Consider the following 16,668-nt stretch of genomic DNA (forward strand, 5'->3'; position numbering starts at 1 on the left):
CTCCATCTCTTGAGGAAACCTTGGATAAGATGTCAAAGCTTACATTGGATGAATCCAGAGGTCAAACTTCATCAGCAAACCAAAATGTTGTTGATCAGACTCCTCCTAGACAGACTACTCCCCGGTCTTGTTTCACTTTTCTTGTTTGATATGTCGAAACAGTTCATAACACGAGATAAATCATTAATTTACGTCTAATTTATAATACTAAATATATTCGTAAGTGATTTTGTTAGGTTCATATTAATGAGTACTTCGATACGATAAATTTTTTATATTTAATACTGATATATTAACAATAGTGTCTTGTGAAACATGAAAAAGCCAAATAAGAAAAATATTAAAAGACGGCAGAGTATCACTTATTTTATCAGAGGAGCTTAATTATATAGAGTTGAGATCTGTGGGATACTAGTAAAAATGAGAAATTGGAGTCCCTAAGAACTACCGTTAGATTCTAATCATATCCTACGGCTGAAATTTAACAAAGACCATTATAGTTGACCTTCTTAAAACAATTTTAAACTGCAAATCCCGTGCGTATAGGCTATTGAGAAGCATATCCACTACTAGAAAAAGTGCAAAAGACATCGGTCAGGAACCGATGTTAAAAAAATTTAGAAGCGATGTCTTCGCATGTGTAGAGAAAGGTCCATTATTTTAGACATCGATTCACAACCGATGTTAAAGATTCACCTAGACAACAGTTCTAACTTAGACACTGATGTCTTTGTTTTAATATCTTACATTTCAACACACGATCACGAGTTCAATATTAGTTTATCTTGTAATTTCAATCAATTTAAGCATGCGACCCACAAGGAAAAAAAGACAAAGACAACGTTTATGAAAATCAAGACGTTGTAAATAAGTACTTTTGACATCGGCTATTATCAGGACTGATGTAAACAACAATATTAAACATCGATTATGTAGGCATGTATTTGGGATCTCTTTTGAGCTGTTGTTATAAATATAATTTTACATCGATTATCTTAAATCAAATTGATGTTATATCTTTGCTAAGACATCAGTTCCTTGTATTTTTGACACCCAAACATGAAAATTCAAATACCCAGAAGCAATATACCAAACCAAATAACTAGTATACAAAAATCAATATACCAAAACCAAAGTTGCATTCAATCAGCCAACTACATTATCTAATTCATCCAATTTCAAAACTAACTAAATGATCAAAATTAACCATCCAATATCGAAACTAATTACATAATCCAACAATCAAATATTGAAACTACATAATGTCAAAACAACAATTTTTTTCCCATTCAACATTCCCATCAACTGTTCCAAAATATGAACTGGCCCATCTCGTAGACCAGAATGCATGTACTCATTTGTCACAAACAACCTCATTCCTGCGATTCGAGACTCTGCCTCTATTGCTAACTCAAAGTTGACAAACATATCTTCATAATAGGTAGCTGCTGCAACAGGCACCTGACAAAGAATACATTACTTAGTTTTAGTGGTTGAGACTACCGAATTATTCTTTTTTCATTCCCCATAATGGCTTCATACATGTATTAGAAGTCGAAAAGGAAGCAGGGGCCTGTGTGCTAGTGAGTTATATTTTATCCAGAATTTAAATTTTCTTAAATCACCAAAGAAATCGAAATTATATTCTCTGTATATGACATCAAGTACAACTAAACTAGCGTATCTAACTTTAGATAACATGAGATTTTCACAGCTGTAGCACATAATAAAATGAGTTTTGTCAATATTCAAGAACATACAAAAAGGGCAGAATGTCACAATCAGTTCTAGGTAGTATACTGGCATATTAATTAAAAAAAGGGCAATTACTTTAAGGAATATACAAAAAAGATAACTTCTATATCCCAGTGGAATAACTCAAAGATTCTAATTCCAGTACTTAGATGAGTTTTATATTAGCTAGACTAGATTGAAAATGACAGGGACCAGAGTTTTGTTTATTCAAAACAATACTTTTCCATGTTTATTCAGAAGAAAAGGGGATCTTATAGAAATCTGACCAATATAATCCATCACCTCAAGATTTGATCTTGTTTGTGCAGCAAAATCAGTCTCTTGTACAAGCAGCAGGACTCTGAGCCCTTTTGGAAAATCTTTCCATTCCAATAAATCATTAGCATTAAATTGGAACCTGTAGGCAAGACACAGATCATCAGATCTTTTTATGTCATGATGAATCTAAAAGGTCTTTTAAAAAGACAACTTAAATGATAAAATAGAAGTAGATGCAGGCATTAAGATATTAATTTGCACAAGACAAGCATGTTTTAAGTGTGGAAACATAAATATGATAACATTGGTAATTAAAAAACAAGTTATCAACTGCATTTTCTTCCGCAAAGATTAAGAATTTCTCAACCCCTATTTCGTAGTCTAATGAATCCCTATCTTTCGAAATCCACGACTTATCCATGAAATTCTAATCAGATAAAAACAAAGGAACCTACCTGATATCATTCAAAGATACACAAAATAAATACAAATTTAAACGGAGATCCTAGATTTAAACTACAACAAAAACAGAGCAAGTACAAATGCATTTATAACCTACCAGATTATCATTCAAACATACACACCATAAATACAAATTTAAAAGGAGATCATACAATTAAACTACAACCAAAATAGATAAAGTACATATGATTTATAATTTCATTGACAGATTAAGCAACTCTAAATTTGATAAACAATTAAAGATCACAACTTCAATTAAGAACAACAGATCAACTCATTCAACTAGAGAATATTTCAGTATTTATGATTAAACTTAAATTTATATAACAAACATACAAGTTTAATTTAAGAACATAACACATTTGTTAGGAATCAATAATTTTTGATGATAACATAAACATTTTTGTAACATGTCTTACTTAGAATCTTCATCAAATTTCAGTTGTAATTGTTACATTTCTTGTCTTTGGGAATTATCAACGGATGGGTAGAATAGGATGGCTAATTGTAAATATCCAATGCCATGTAATTTTATCTAAGTGAAGGATATTCAACTGATGAGATGTAACTGTTCAACTGATAAAGACTGGATGATGTTTCAACTGATGAAAATCAAGCATTCAACTGAAGACAAAGTGTTCAACGGATAATGCTGAGGAATTCAACTGATAAGACTGGAACAGCATTCAACGGATGGAGTTTGTAATTCATTCAACTGATGAGCCAGGCATTCAACTGATAAAGTCAATAGCAGTTGAAAGCAACCAGAACCTTCAACTGATGAAGCAAAGAGCAGTTGAAAGTGACTAGAGCTTAAGTCTGACAAATCACATGGATCGAATTACACTAAAATAGACATGGAAGCCTAATTAGGAAAATAAAGAAGAAGCAGAAACATACTTATCTCATGCAGTGCAATCTGGATCAAATCAAGATGATGGTCAAAGATGAAGACATCTCAGAAAGCATGCATAAGACAAAGTTGTGCAGCATTGTTTTTAGATTAGAGTGCATTTTGTAATCTAGCTAAAAGCTTTGTAAAACTTGGGGTATATAACCAAGTTAGTAGCATCAGTTGAACTTGTTCAAATTACTTGAGAGAAAAATCTGAGAGTTAGAACTTGTTGAGTGATGAACCAGCAGCTGTGCGAATTGTAAACAATCCACAGATTCTTCTATATAAAATCTCACGGGTGGATCATTCAATCCACCCGTATTTTTAATACTTGGTGTTTTTCTGTTTACTGTGTTCTTAGTGTACCATTCTTGAATCTTTTAAGTTTGTAAAAGATTGTATTCAACCCCCCCCCTTCTACAATCTTTCTCATAGTTGGTGTAAAATAACAATTGGTATCAGAGCGAGGTTCCCAACAAACAGGGAAAAAGATCAACACTGCTAGAGAAAGATGGGAAAGAAGGATGCTGGAGTGAAGATTCCTGTTCTTGACAAAGACAACTATTTTCACTGGAAAGTGAGAATGCATTTGCATCTGTTGTCCATTGATGAAAGCTATGTGAACTGTATTGAAAAAGGACCTCATGTCCCCATGAAGGTCTGCACAAGTATGGGAGCTGATGGTGAAGACATGGTAGGTAAGATGATTCCAAAACCTATCCATGAATATTCTCAAGAAGATACTGAAGAAGTGCACAAGGACAAGAAAACCATGAATCTTCTGTTCAATGGTTTGGATCAAGAAATGATTGATAGTGTTATTAGCTGCACAAGTGCCAAAGAAGTTTGGGACACCATCAGGACCATCTGTGAAGGGAATGAGCAAGTTAGAGAAAACAAGATGCAGCTTCTGATTCAACAATATGAGTCATTCCATTTCAAGGCTGGTGAAAGTTTGAGTGATACATTTAACAGATTTCAAAAACTGTTAAATGGTCTAAAGCTCTTTGGAAGAGTATATCAAGTTAAGGATTCAAACTTGAAATTCTTAAGGGCTCTTCCCAAAGAATGGAAGCCCATGACAGTCTCTCTCAGAAATACACAAGAATTTAAAGATTATACTCTAGAGAGACTGTATGGAACCTTAAAGACTTATGAGCTTGAAATGGAGCAAGATGAAGAGATTGAGAAAAGCCAAAAGAAAGGGCATTCATCTGTGGCTCTAGTTGCATCTCTGGAGGATACTGTCAAGGACAAGGGAAAGTCTCAAGTTGAAGAAACTGAGAAGTTGGTCAAAGAGGAGAGCTCAGAGTCAAGCAAAGGAAGAAGAAAGGAGAAAGAAGTAGCTGATTCTGGTGAAGAAAGTGATGGAATTGATGAACATCTAGCCTTCCTGTCAAGAAGATTCTCCAAACTGAAATTCAAAAAGAATTTTAATTCTGCAAAATCTTTTAAAGGCAATCCCAAGTCTGATAGAAGCATGGTAGACAGATCAAAATTCAAGTGCTTCAACTGTGGGAATGCAGGTCACTTTGCAAATGAGTGCAGAAAGCCTAAAGTTGAGAAAAAGTCAAGTGAAAACATTGACTACAAAAAGAAATATTATGAACTTCTCAAACAAAAGGAAAGAGCATTCATCACAAAGGATGACTGGGCAGCTGGAGATGATTCTGATGAAGAGGAGGAGTTTGTCAATCTAGCTCTAATGGCCAACTCCACAGATCAAGAAGAAAACACTGGAAGCAGCAGTCAGGTATTCACTACAAACTTAGTTGAGTTAACTAAAGATGAATGCAATGCTACTATTAATGAAATGTCTACAGAATTGTATCATTTGCATGTTTCTTTAAAATCTCTCACTAAGGAAAATAGTAGGATTAAGGAAGCTAACACCTTTCTTAGTGATAGAAACAGTGTACTAGAAGCTCAATTTATTGAGTTTGAGAAGCTTAAAATTGAGTGTCAGACAGCCAAGGATGATCTCTTGGTTGTTCTGAAAAGAGAAGAGATCATAAGAAAGCAGCTTGATAAGGAACAAGAGATTATTGCCAAATGGAAGTCTGGTAGGGATGTTTCCACCAATATCATCAACATGCAAGGTAGAGAGACCTTTGTAGAAAATGAGTGGAAGAGGAATAAGAAAGTGCTTGAGAAATCTGAGAATAGTTCAGGTGATGAGAATACTGATGATGATCATCAGTTGAAGAACAAAGACTCAACTGATGAGAGTCATCAGTTGAACAAAAACTCATCAGTTGACAAGAGTGTTCTCAAGAAGCTTAACAAGAAATATGGTCCTGTTAAAAAGAATTTTGTTAAAGGTGAGAATAATTCTTCTGAGACCAGTGATAGTGTTAATAACACTCTTCATTCTAGTAACAAGAACAAGAAGAATTTGGATACTAATGAGCATAAATCTGAGGAGACTAAAAAGAAGAAAGGAAATAGAAATGGCAAAATAGGAGTTAACAAGCACACCAATTACACTCCCAATGCTAGTGCTCTTAGGAAAACCTGTAGCAAGTGTGGTAGTGTAAATCATTTATCTGCTAATTGTAAAACTGTGGTTGCTCCTAATTTATCTTTGCCTATTCCCATGACATCTGTTCCTCACATGAATTTATCTGCTATAAACATGATGCCTGGTTTATTGCCTCACAATCCTTATTCTCAGCCTAACATGCCATATATGTTCAATCCTTATTTTAATGCCTTTAACATGCCTCAATTTCATTCAAATTTGCATGGAATGAACAATTTATGCATGTCTCAAAGGCCTGTGTTTGAAAACAGAGTTGATATTCCAACTTCTCAACCAAAACCAAAGATTGAACCAATTCAATCCAAGGAAAAGGTTGAGAAAGTGGAAAAGGCTGCTAAGACTAACAAATCTGGACCCAAAGCAATTTGGGTACCAAAATCAACTTGATCTGTTTGTGAAATGTGTGCAGGGAAACCACAAGAAGAATTTGTGGTACTTGGATAGTGGATGCTCCAGGCACATGACTGGTGATTCCTCCCTGCTCACAAAGTTTGTGGAGAAAGCTGGCCCTAGCATTACCTTTGGAGATGACAGCAAAGGATATACTATGGGATATGGCTTGATTGCTAAAGAGAATGTCATCATTGATGAAGTTGCATTGGTGTCTGGTCTTAAGCACAACTTGCTTAGCATCAGTCAGCTCTGTGACAAAGGTTACAAAGTCAATTTCACTCCTGCAGCCTGTGTTGTCACCAAAGAAGATGACAACAATGTGGTTCTGATTGGACAAAGGAAAGGAAATGTGTATGTAGCTGACTTCAATTCTGTAAAGTCTGAATCTATCACTTGCCTTCTCAGCAAAGCAAGCTCAGATGACAGTTGGCTATGGCATAAGAGACTGTCTCATCTAAATTTCAAAACCCTGAATGAGTTAGTAAAGAAGGACTTGGTAAGAGGTCTACCTAAGCTGGAATTCTCCAAAGATGGACTTTGTGGAGCTTGTCAGCTAGGAAAGCAAAAGAGAAGCTCTTTCAAAAGCAAAACTCTTTCATCAATTGTGAAGCCCCTTCAGCTCTTGCATATGGATTTGTTTGGACCAGTCAACATAATGTCCATTTCAAAGAAGAAATATTGCTTAGTGATTGTTGATGATTTTTCTAAATTCACTTGGACTTTCTTCCTGCATTCTAAGGATGAAGCTGGGAAAATCATCATCAATCATATCAAAGCATTAAACAACAATCCAGATGTCAAAGTTGGAAGGATAAGAAGTGACAATGGAACAGAATTCAAGAACTCTGTGATGAAAGAATTTTGTGAAGAAGAGGGAATTACTCATGAGTTCTCTGCACCAAGAACTCCACAACAAAATGGTGTTGTTGAAAGGAAGAATAGAACTCTTATTGAGGCTGCAAGAACCATGATTAATGAAGCTCAACTTCCAACCTATTTTTGGGCTGAAGCTGTGAACACTGCTTGCTTCACTCAAAACATTTCACTAATTACCAAACCTCATAATCTAACTCCCTTTCAACTCTTCAAAGGAAAGAAGCCAACAATTAGCTTTCTTCATGTATTTGGATGCAAGTGTTATGTTCTAAGAAATCAAGGTGAAAATCTTGGAAAATTTGAGGCCAAGGCAGATGAAGCTATTTTTGTTGGATACTCTGATGGAAAATCATTTAGAGTATATAATCTGAGAACCAACATTGTTATGGAATCAATCCATGTGGTTTTTGATGATAAGAAGATTCAAGGATTCTCAGATGAAGGATTTCATGATAATCTCAGATTTGAGAATGAAGGTGAAGGTGATCTGTATGACAGTGATGATGATGATGACATTATTCAAAATGTTGGAATTAATCCTGGAATTAATATTCCAACTGATGACTCTCTGGTGCAAGAAACAACTACAATTGGAAATTCAACTGAAGCATCAGTTGAAACTACATTGGAGGGATCAGTTGAAACACCTCAAGGATCATCAGTTGAAAGAATGTCTCAAAGTTTCAATCAGTCTAGAAATAATGAGATGTCAAATTTAGGGGGAGCTTTCCAACATGGAAACCTGAACTTCAACAATGAAGCCACATCATCAAGACAATCACTTCCCCCACAAAGAAAGTGGACAAGGGATCACCCTTTTGAGCTAATTATTGGAGATGCAAATGCATCTGTACAAACAAGAAGAGCAACTCAAGATGAGTGTTTGTACAGTGCATTCCTTTCACAGGATGAACCTAAAGTCATAGAAGATGCTCTCAAAGATGCTGATTGGGTTCTTGCTATGCAAGAAGAATTAAATCAATTTGAGAGAAACAATGTATGGAAGCTGTTACCCAAACCTAAAAACAGAACTATTGTAGGAACAAGGTGGGTATTCAGAAACAAGGTGGATGAGAATGGAGTTGTCACCAGAAACAAGGCAAGGCTTGTTGCTAAAGGGTACTCTCAATCTGAAGGAATTGATTTTGATGAGACCTTTGCACCAGTTGCAAGACTGGAAGCAATAAGAATCTTCCTGGCCTATGCTGCTCATGCAAATTTTAAAGTTTATCAAATGGATGTCAAGAGTGCTTTTCTAAATGGTGAACTGGAAGAGGAGGTATATGTCAGTCAGCCTCCTGGTTTTGAAGATCCAGAATTTCCAGAGTATGTTTACTTTTTATTAAAAGCACTCTATGGACTAAAGCAAGCACCAAGGGCATGGTATGACACTCTGTCTCAATTCTTGTTAGATAATCATTTTTCTAGAGGAACTGTGGATAAAACACTATTTTACAGGAATGTAAATGGTGCCTTTATTCTGGTTCAAATCTATGTAGATGACATAATTTTTGGTTCTACAGATGAGAAACTTTGCAAAAAGTTTGCTAATCTAATGAAAAGTCAGTATGAAATGAGCATGATGGGAGAGCTCACCTACTTTCTTGGTTTACAAGTTAAACAAGTAAAGGAAGGTATATTCATAAATCAAACTAAGTACATTTATGATCTACTTAAAAAGTTTGATTTATTGGATTGCAAAGAAGCTAAGACTCCCATGCCAACAGCCACTAAATTAGAATTAAGTCCCAATGAGAAATCTGTGGACATCTCTAATTATAGAGGCATGGTTGGTTCTCTTTTATATTTGACAGCTAGTAGACCAGATATTATGTTTTCTACATGTCTCTGTGCTAGATTTCAATCTGATCCTAAAGAATCACATCTTATTGCTATAAAAAGAATATTCAGATATCTTAAGGGAACACCAAATCTTGGTATTTGGTACCCTAAAGACTCTGGATTTGATCTAATTGGATATTCAGATGCTGATTTTGCAGGATGCAAAATTGATAGAAAAAGTACAACTGGCACCTGTCAATTTCTTGGTGACAGATTGATTTCTTGGTTTAGCAAAAAGCAAAACTCTGTATCAACCTCTACAGCTGAGGCTGAGTACATTGCAGCTGGAAGCTGTTGTGCACAATTATTGTGGATGAGAAATCAATTACTTGATTATGGATTAAATCTCTCAAAAATCCCAATATTTTGTGACAACACCAGTGCTATTGCTATAACTGAAAATCCAGTACAACACTCAAGAACCAAGCACATTGACATCAAATACCACTTCATAAGAGAACATGTGATGGCTGGTACTGTTGAAATGCATTTTGTTCCAAGTGAAGAACAGATTGCAGATATTTTCACAAAGCCTCTTGATGAATCCACATTCACAAGGTTGGTAAGTAAATTAGGTATGTTAAATTTCTCCTAATTTAGAGTGAATTTTTCTGTAATTTGGCAGCCAGAATTTGATTAATTTTGATTTATCAAAATTGAATTAATTATAATTCTGGATAAAGTCTATAATATTTCAACTGATGAACTAGTGAAATTGTTTCAACTGATGCTTGAAACAATATCCTCTTGCGTTGTTTTTCATTCAACTGATGACACCAGTTGAAGACGCCTTCAACTGATCTTCATCAGTTGAATAGGAAGTTTAAAGAGGCGCTTATCTCATCCGTTGAAAGCATTATCAGATCTGAGCCGTTGAAATTTCTTTTGTCTCTCACTTACTTTATACACACGATCGTGTGTGTAATTTTTGTAGAGATAAATAAGAGTAATTTCTTCTCAACGGTAATTTCTCAGCCAATCACAGCAATTTTCTGAGAAAGTATTTAAGTGTTTTAATCTATTTTCATTTCTTTTCATCTTACTCTTTCGAATTCTCAAAGCTCTCTTCTCTCTCTGTGCAAAAACAAGTTCTAATTCCTCTTCAAGCTTTCTCTGTAACTGCAATGGCACCAATGAAGAAGTACACTGCACCAAGTGGGTTTATCTATGAGAAGAACAACTTTGCGTCATTTGTGGATACCAAGGCTGTGGAGGAGAAAGAGTATCACAGGATGATGGAGTTCATCAAGTCAAGCCAGCTCTCTTATGCTATGACTGAAGCTCCCATCATCTACCATGAAATAGTTGAGGAAATGTGGACCTCTGCAGAGTTTAATAGTGAGCATGAAACTCTAACTTTCTCTGTCAATAATAAAACTTACTCTGTCAATGCTGATGTTATGAAAGCATGCTTTAAGATTCCTGAAAATACTGTTTTATCTTTGCCTAGTGATAATCAGTTGGTTAATTTACTTTATGCCATGAATTATGTTTTGCCAACTGATGCCTTAGGTAAAATAGAAAGAAGGGGTCTTAGGAGAGAATGGAGTTACTTATGTGATGCATTTATTAAAGCATTTTCTGGTAAAATTAGTAATTTTAATGCCCTTACTTCCCAGATCTTACAAATGCTTTACATGTACCTGACTAATGAATATTTCAACTTTGGTGGTTTGATGATCCAAGAAATTGGGGAGAAACTAGGTGATAAAACTGATAGACCTAGGAATATATATTATGTCAGATTTCTTATGATGCTAGCTAATCATCTCAATGATAAGCTAGTTATTACTAACAAGGAAGCCAAGCTTCCCAGTTTTGTGCAGGAAAAGAGAGTCTTTAAAGACCTCTTTAGGATGAATTTATACCCCTCCTTGGAGGTGGTGTACCTGCCAACAATGGAGGCTGGAAAGCACAAAGAGGTACATGGCTTTCCTACTACTCTTTCTCAACCCTCACCTTCTTTGCTTTCTGCCATCAGGGCTGTTGAAGAGGCCCATCAACAGTCCACACAAGTGGCAAAACCTTCTAAAAACAAATCTTCTAAACCAACCTCAGATGCCTCCCAAAAGGCACCTGTTGTAAAAACCAAAAGAAACAAACCTGAGGGGAGTGTGACTGGAGGTTGTGAGGGGGAGGGAAAGGGTGAACATCAAAGAAGCCCTAAGCATAAGGATGGAGAGGTGTGTGTTAACCAGCCTGGCCACTCTGCAGTCTCCCAAAAGACTGTAGATGTTAATATGGAATCAAACTCATCCCTAGCAGCATCCTCCCAAAAGGATGTTGCTATTGAAAATAGTCCCCAACCAGGGACACAGTTAAAAAGGGGGAGGGACACCACTTCTTCACCAATAAAAGCCTATGGGAGAAAGAAGCTAAGAAGTGACAAACTGAAGCACTCTGCACACACACAGGCATCCATTCTGGATTTTATGCCTTTAACTTCTCAAAGTCAGATTGATGTGACTCCAATAAATGTGGAGTCACAGCCCCCTTCTTCATCTCAACCAATCACCCATATTTATGATCTTACCATTTCTACTACTCAAACACAATCCCCAACCTCTTCTGTGGATGTGGAATTAATTCACACCACACTTGTAAATTCTCCATCTTTGGATTTCATGGAGAAGCCCCCTTCTGAGATTGATCATCATCATTTTGATGATTTGTTGGATCTTTCTCTTCCATTTCCTTCTTCTGTGACAGTGTGTTCTGTGGATTTTCCTTTAAAATCAATCACCACAGACTCAACTATTACAGCCTCTAAACCTATTTCTTCATTTTCTTCAACTGATCTCCCTCATCAGTTGACAAGTGTTTGTCCTTCAACTGATCTGCTTAACAGCTCTCATCAGTTGAATGCCTCATCTACTAATGTCTCAACTGATGTCTCTCATCAGTTGACAGCTGCTGCTACCTCAATTACTTTACCTCTTTCTACAGCAGTTGATCACATGGTAGCACAAACACTTCTAGGATTGAGTGGAGTGAGCTATGGAGTGGAGAGGCAGCCTAGTGAGCTGGCAAAAGGAGAGGGTGTGGAGAGTCTGGCATTTTCTTCTAGCCAGGAAAAAGGAGAGGATAAGAGTGACCCTTTAGTAAGGGTAAGTGAGGGAGAGGTGAGTTGTGTGGTGAGCCAAGGGGAGCCCTTGATGCAAGAAAAGAGAGATAATGAGAGAAATGCAGGTGTCAATGAAGGGTTTAGTGAACAAGAGATTCAAGCTGAATATAGATCCATATTGGATAGTGTTTCACTAGACCCTGAGACTTTTACTCATGGAATGTCTTCCATTCAAGATTTTGCCAGATTGGATAATCAAGCAGCTGAGAGGCACCTTAATCTGATTCACACTACATCTTCTATGCTTAGAGCAAAGGAGGCATTTACAGCTCTGCCTGCCAATGCTGGAGATGATTTTCATTATGATGATAGTGATGAAGACCTCAATGATGCTCTTGAGGAATCCCTTGGTGAACAACCTACAACTTCTCTACCTTCATGGCTCTCCATGCAGTCTGCCAATGCAATTGTTGTTAGCATGGAGCTGGAAAGGCAAGCCTCCACTCTTCTTCAATCACAACCTGGAAGCTCATCCTCCTCTCAAGCTATCTCTGCCACCATTGCCAGTCAAGCTCTGGAAAACCTCAAGCTTCACAAATATCAATCTCTCCACTTTCAGAAAGAGATAGAGCATCTCAATTCTCTCATTGCCTCTGTTAAGACTGATCTGACCAAACAAATTGATGAAAAGCTTCCAGCTCAGGTCAAATCAGCTCTTTCTGGTTCTGAGCAAAAACAACTGCAATTGGAAAAGCAAGTAGAAGCTCTGGAAGGCAATGTCTATATCTTAAACTCTAGAATGGATGAGATGTTGCAGCATCAAAGAATTCAGACTGGACTCCTTCAACATCTTCTTCTTGCCTCTGGTGCTTCTCTTCCCAGTCCATCCCTTACACTTGCTGCTAACAAAAAGGGGGAGAAAGAATTACCAACTCACTCCTGCAGAATTAATCAGTCAAATTCCTCCTCCTTTCCACACTGAAAGGGAAAAGCAAAAGATTGAAAGGATGAAAGAATTGGACTCCATTGCAAAGAGAGTGGCTCAACTGGGCAAGAAATCATCTACATCTTCTACAGCCACCACAGCTCAAATCTCTTTTCCAACCACAACCACAATTCTCAGGGTAATTACACCTGAGATTGTTATTCCCTCCAAGACAGAAAAGGGTGAGCCATCATTTTTGAATGAGTTCAAGCCAATTCTGTTTCCAAACAATTGTGGTTACTCCAGGCCTGGAAAAGACTCAAGCTCAATCTACTTTCCACTAGCCAGGCCTGACAAAAATGAATACAAGCTTTTGGGCCAAGAAATCAAAAGTTATAAAGATTGTGCAGATGTGGCCTTAAAGGCTCATTTTGCCATCATCCACAGAGAAGGCCAGAAGCTGTTTATTGGAACTGGCCATCCTCACTACTCATTTGCAAAAGCTGAAGAGGTGGCCAGAGAATGTGAAAAAGAGGAGTTTGAATCCCAACTCTCCTTGAACCAAATAGAGGTGGATGAAAGGTATGCTATTGAGCTGGAAGAGGAGTTGGTAGCTGAGTTTTTAAATGAGAAAGGATTGCCTCTTGAATCTTCTCCCAAGAAAAAGAGAGTCAAATCTAAAACTAAGATGCCTGAGGCAGCCAAGAGAAGAGAAGAAGTGCCAGAAAAGCCTATCTCAAAGCCTTCTTCTCCAATCAAGGATACCACAGTAGTACATCCAGATGTCAACTTCCATGATGAGCCAATAATGCCAAAGGAGGAGCCAATTGACTTGGAAGATATTCCAATTCCAGCTTTTCTTGTCCAAGAATCTTCCAAGCCAAAGAAGAAAGTCAAATCTGTGGCTAAAAGGATGGCTAACCCTCCTAAACCTCCAAAAGAACCTGAGAACCCTGATGACTATCTCATCATTGCTAACATTGAAGAAATTTCTGAGTTGGATCTGGAGCTGGATGATCTTCAAGAAGTAAGAGGAATAGAAGCAACTTCAAAGTTACCTGAAAGATTGGTATTCTCTTACAAAAACAAGGGTGATGTCATCTGGCCTCTTCACAGAGTTCTGAATTCTGAGGGATTCAGTTCTCTAACAAAAATATATGGATCTATGAAGAGGACTGGAGGATTTACACCACCTGCAAAGCAAATGGTACTAAAGAGAATCCTTGAGATCAGGAAGGAATGGAACTCAGATGCTAGTCTACAAAGAAGGCTGAAAATTCCCTACACTGGAAAGAAAATTCATCATGAACCTACTCCAGTCATGGAATTTAGGGACAATCAAGGTGTTAGGAGATTTTTCAGACCTAAAGATCAACTCAAGGTTGCTAGCTTGAATACTCTGAAGACTCTCCAATCCAAGCTCAACAGACAGGATAGTGATGAAGAATGGTTCTACAGGATCTTTCAGAAGCAGATTAATATTCTTGAAGAAAAACTTAAGTCCAGAAGAAGAAGATCTTCTAGGAACAAGTAACTGCTCAGTCTAGAGGAGCATAATCATCTGTAATCTTTTCTAACTCTTGTATTTAAATTCTGCATTTTATTTTATTAATGTTTTGTTATCATCAAGTGTAGAATTTATGTCTGCATCTTCTCCAGTCATAAATTGGGGGAGATTGTTAGGAATCAATAATTTTTGATGATAACATAAACATTTTTGTAACATGTCTTACTTAGAATCTTCATCAAATTTCAGTTGTAATTGTTACATTTCTTGTCTTTGGGAATTATCAACGGATGGGTAGAATAGGATGGCTAATTGTAAATATCCAATGCCATGTAATTTTATCTAAGTGAAGGATATTCAACTGATGAGATGTAACTGTTCAACTGATAAAGACTGGATGATGTTTCAACTGATGAAAATCAAGCATTCAACTGAAGACAAAGTGTTCAACGGATAATGCTGAGGAATTCAACTGATAAGACTGGAACAGCATTCAACGGATGGAGTTTGTAATTCATTCAACTGATGAGCCAGGCATTCAACTGATAAAGTCAATAGCAGTTGAAAGCAACCAGAACCTTCAACTGATGAAGCAAAGAGCAGTTGAAAGTGACTAGAGCTTAAGTCTGACAAATCACATGGATCGAATTACACTAAAATAGACATGGAAGCCTAATTAGGAAAATAAAGAAGAAGCAGAAACATACTTATCTCATGCAGTGCAATCTGGATCAAATCAAGATGATGGTCAAAGATGAAGACATCTCAGAAAGCATGCATAAGACAAAGTTGTGCAGCATTGTTTTTAGATTAGAGTGCATTTTGTAATCTAGCTAAAAGCTTTGTAAAACTTGGGGTATATAACCAAGTTAGTAGCATCAGTTGAACTTGTTCAAATTACTTGAGAGAAAAATCTGAGAGTTAGAACTTGTTGAGTGATGAACCAGCAGCTGTGCGAATTGTAAACAATCCACAGATTCTTCTATATAAAATCTCACGGGTGGATCATTCAATCCACCCGTATTTTTAATACTTGGTGTTTTTCTGTTTACTGTGTTCTTAGTGTACCATTCTTGAATCTTTTAAGTTTGTAAAAGATTGTATTCAACCCCCCCCCTTCTACAATCTTTCTCATAGTTGGTGTAAAATAACAACATTTTGTTATAAAGCTATACAAATAAGTTTTAAAAAACAATGGCACATACCCAGTCATAATTTTGGGGTACCAAAATAATATATTTACACAAACAAAGCCAAGCATATGTGTAAACACCCAGTAAAACAACAATAAAATTGTACATATAGCACAAACAAATCGAAATACATACATGCAACCAAATAAAATGATTGACAAAGAAAAAGAACATACCTCACTACAAGTCCCAAAGTCAACAAACAAACTCTCAAAGTGAACAAACTTTTAGATCTGCAATAACAAGAAGTAAAAATTAAAAATCTTGCAAAACCCAAAAGATATGAACAAAATACAAAGAAAATAGGGCTAGAGCTTCAAGATGTGTTCTTCAAACTAAACCCAGAATTTGAAAATAAACCAAGATGGATTTGGAATCTTCTTCGGTAGTGTTAATAAATTAGGGTTTATAGAGTTCGAATCTTTTGAGTGTGTAGTGAAACTAGGGTTCTTGAGTGTAGTGAAATTAGGGTTCTTGAAGAGAGGGAGAGATTGAGAGATTGAGAGGAGGGAGGGAGAGATTTGAGAGGCGGGAGAGTGAGGTCGGGCTCGAGGGAGTAAGGGTCGAAATAAAGAGGGGAAGAGATTGGGGGAAATATAAAATTTTTGGTTAAGTCAATATATGGGTATAATAACGGGTACACGGTTAATTGTTTGTAGCTGTTTTTTTTTTTATTTTTAAAATATTGACATTAGACAACGGTTATATTTGCAACCGTTGTCAACGTTTTTTCACTTTTTTAGGACAAGAATATTAGACAACGGTTAGCATTTTAAGCGATGTCTTAAAACACTTTAATATCGGTTAAAAATCGAGCGATGTTAGAAACACCTTTAACATCGGTGGCTTTTACAACCGATGTTAAAGGGGTGATGTCTATTGCTCTGTTTCTTGTAGTGATCCCGCATCCTCCGTTGAAGCAAACACCACTATCGTTACAAAAAGTGCCGGATTTT

The 16,668-nt window shown here is 36.6% G+C and overlaps 1 long non-coding RNA gene across 1 annotated transcript; it reads right to left on the reverse strand.

Moving 5' to 3' along the window:
• Positions 1-1,770: 1,770 nt before the first annotated feature.
• On the reverse strand, positions 1,771-16,299 carry LOC135148360 (uncharacterized). Its single transcript, XR_010286480.1, has 3 exons — positions 16,073-16,299; positions 15,889-15,945; positions 1,771-2,152 (listed from the first exon to the last, which is right to left on the reverse strand). It is a non-coding gene; the product is annotated as an uncharacterized LOC135148360 (long non-coding RNA).
• Between the last annotated feature and the right edge of the window lie 369 nt (positions 16,300-16,668).

The sequence above is a fragment of the Daucus carota genome, chromosome 8 (genome assembly GCF_001625215.2).
Source record: "Daucus carota subsp. sativus chromosome 8, DH1 v3.0, whole genome shotgun sequence".
Lineage (NCBI taxonomy): Eukaryota > Viridiplantae > Streptophyta > Magnoliopsida > Apiales > Apiaceae > Daucus > Daucus carota.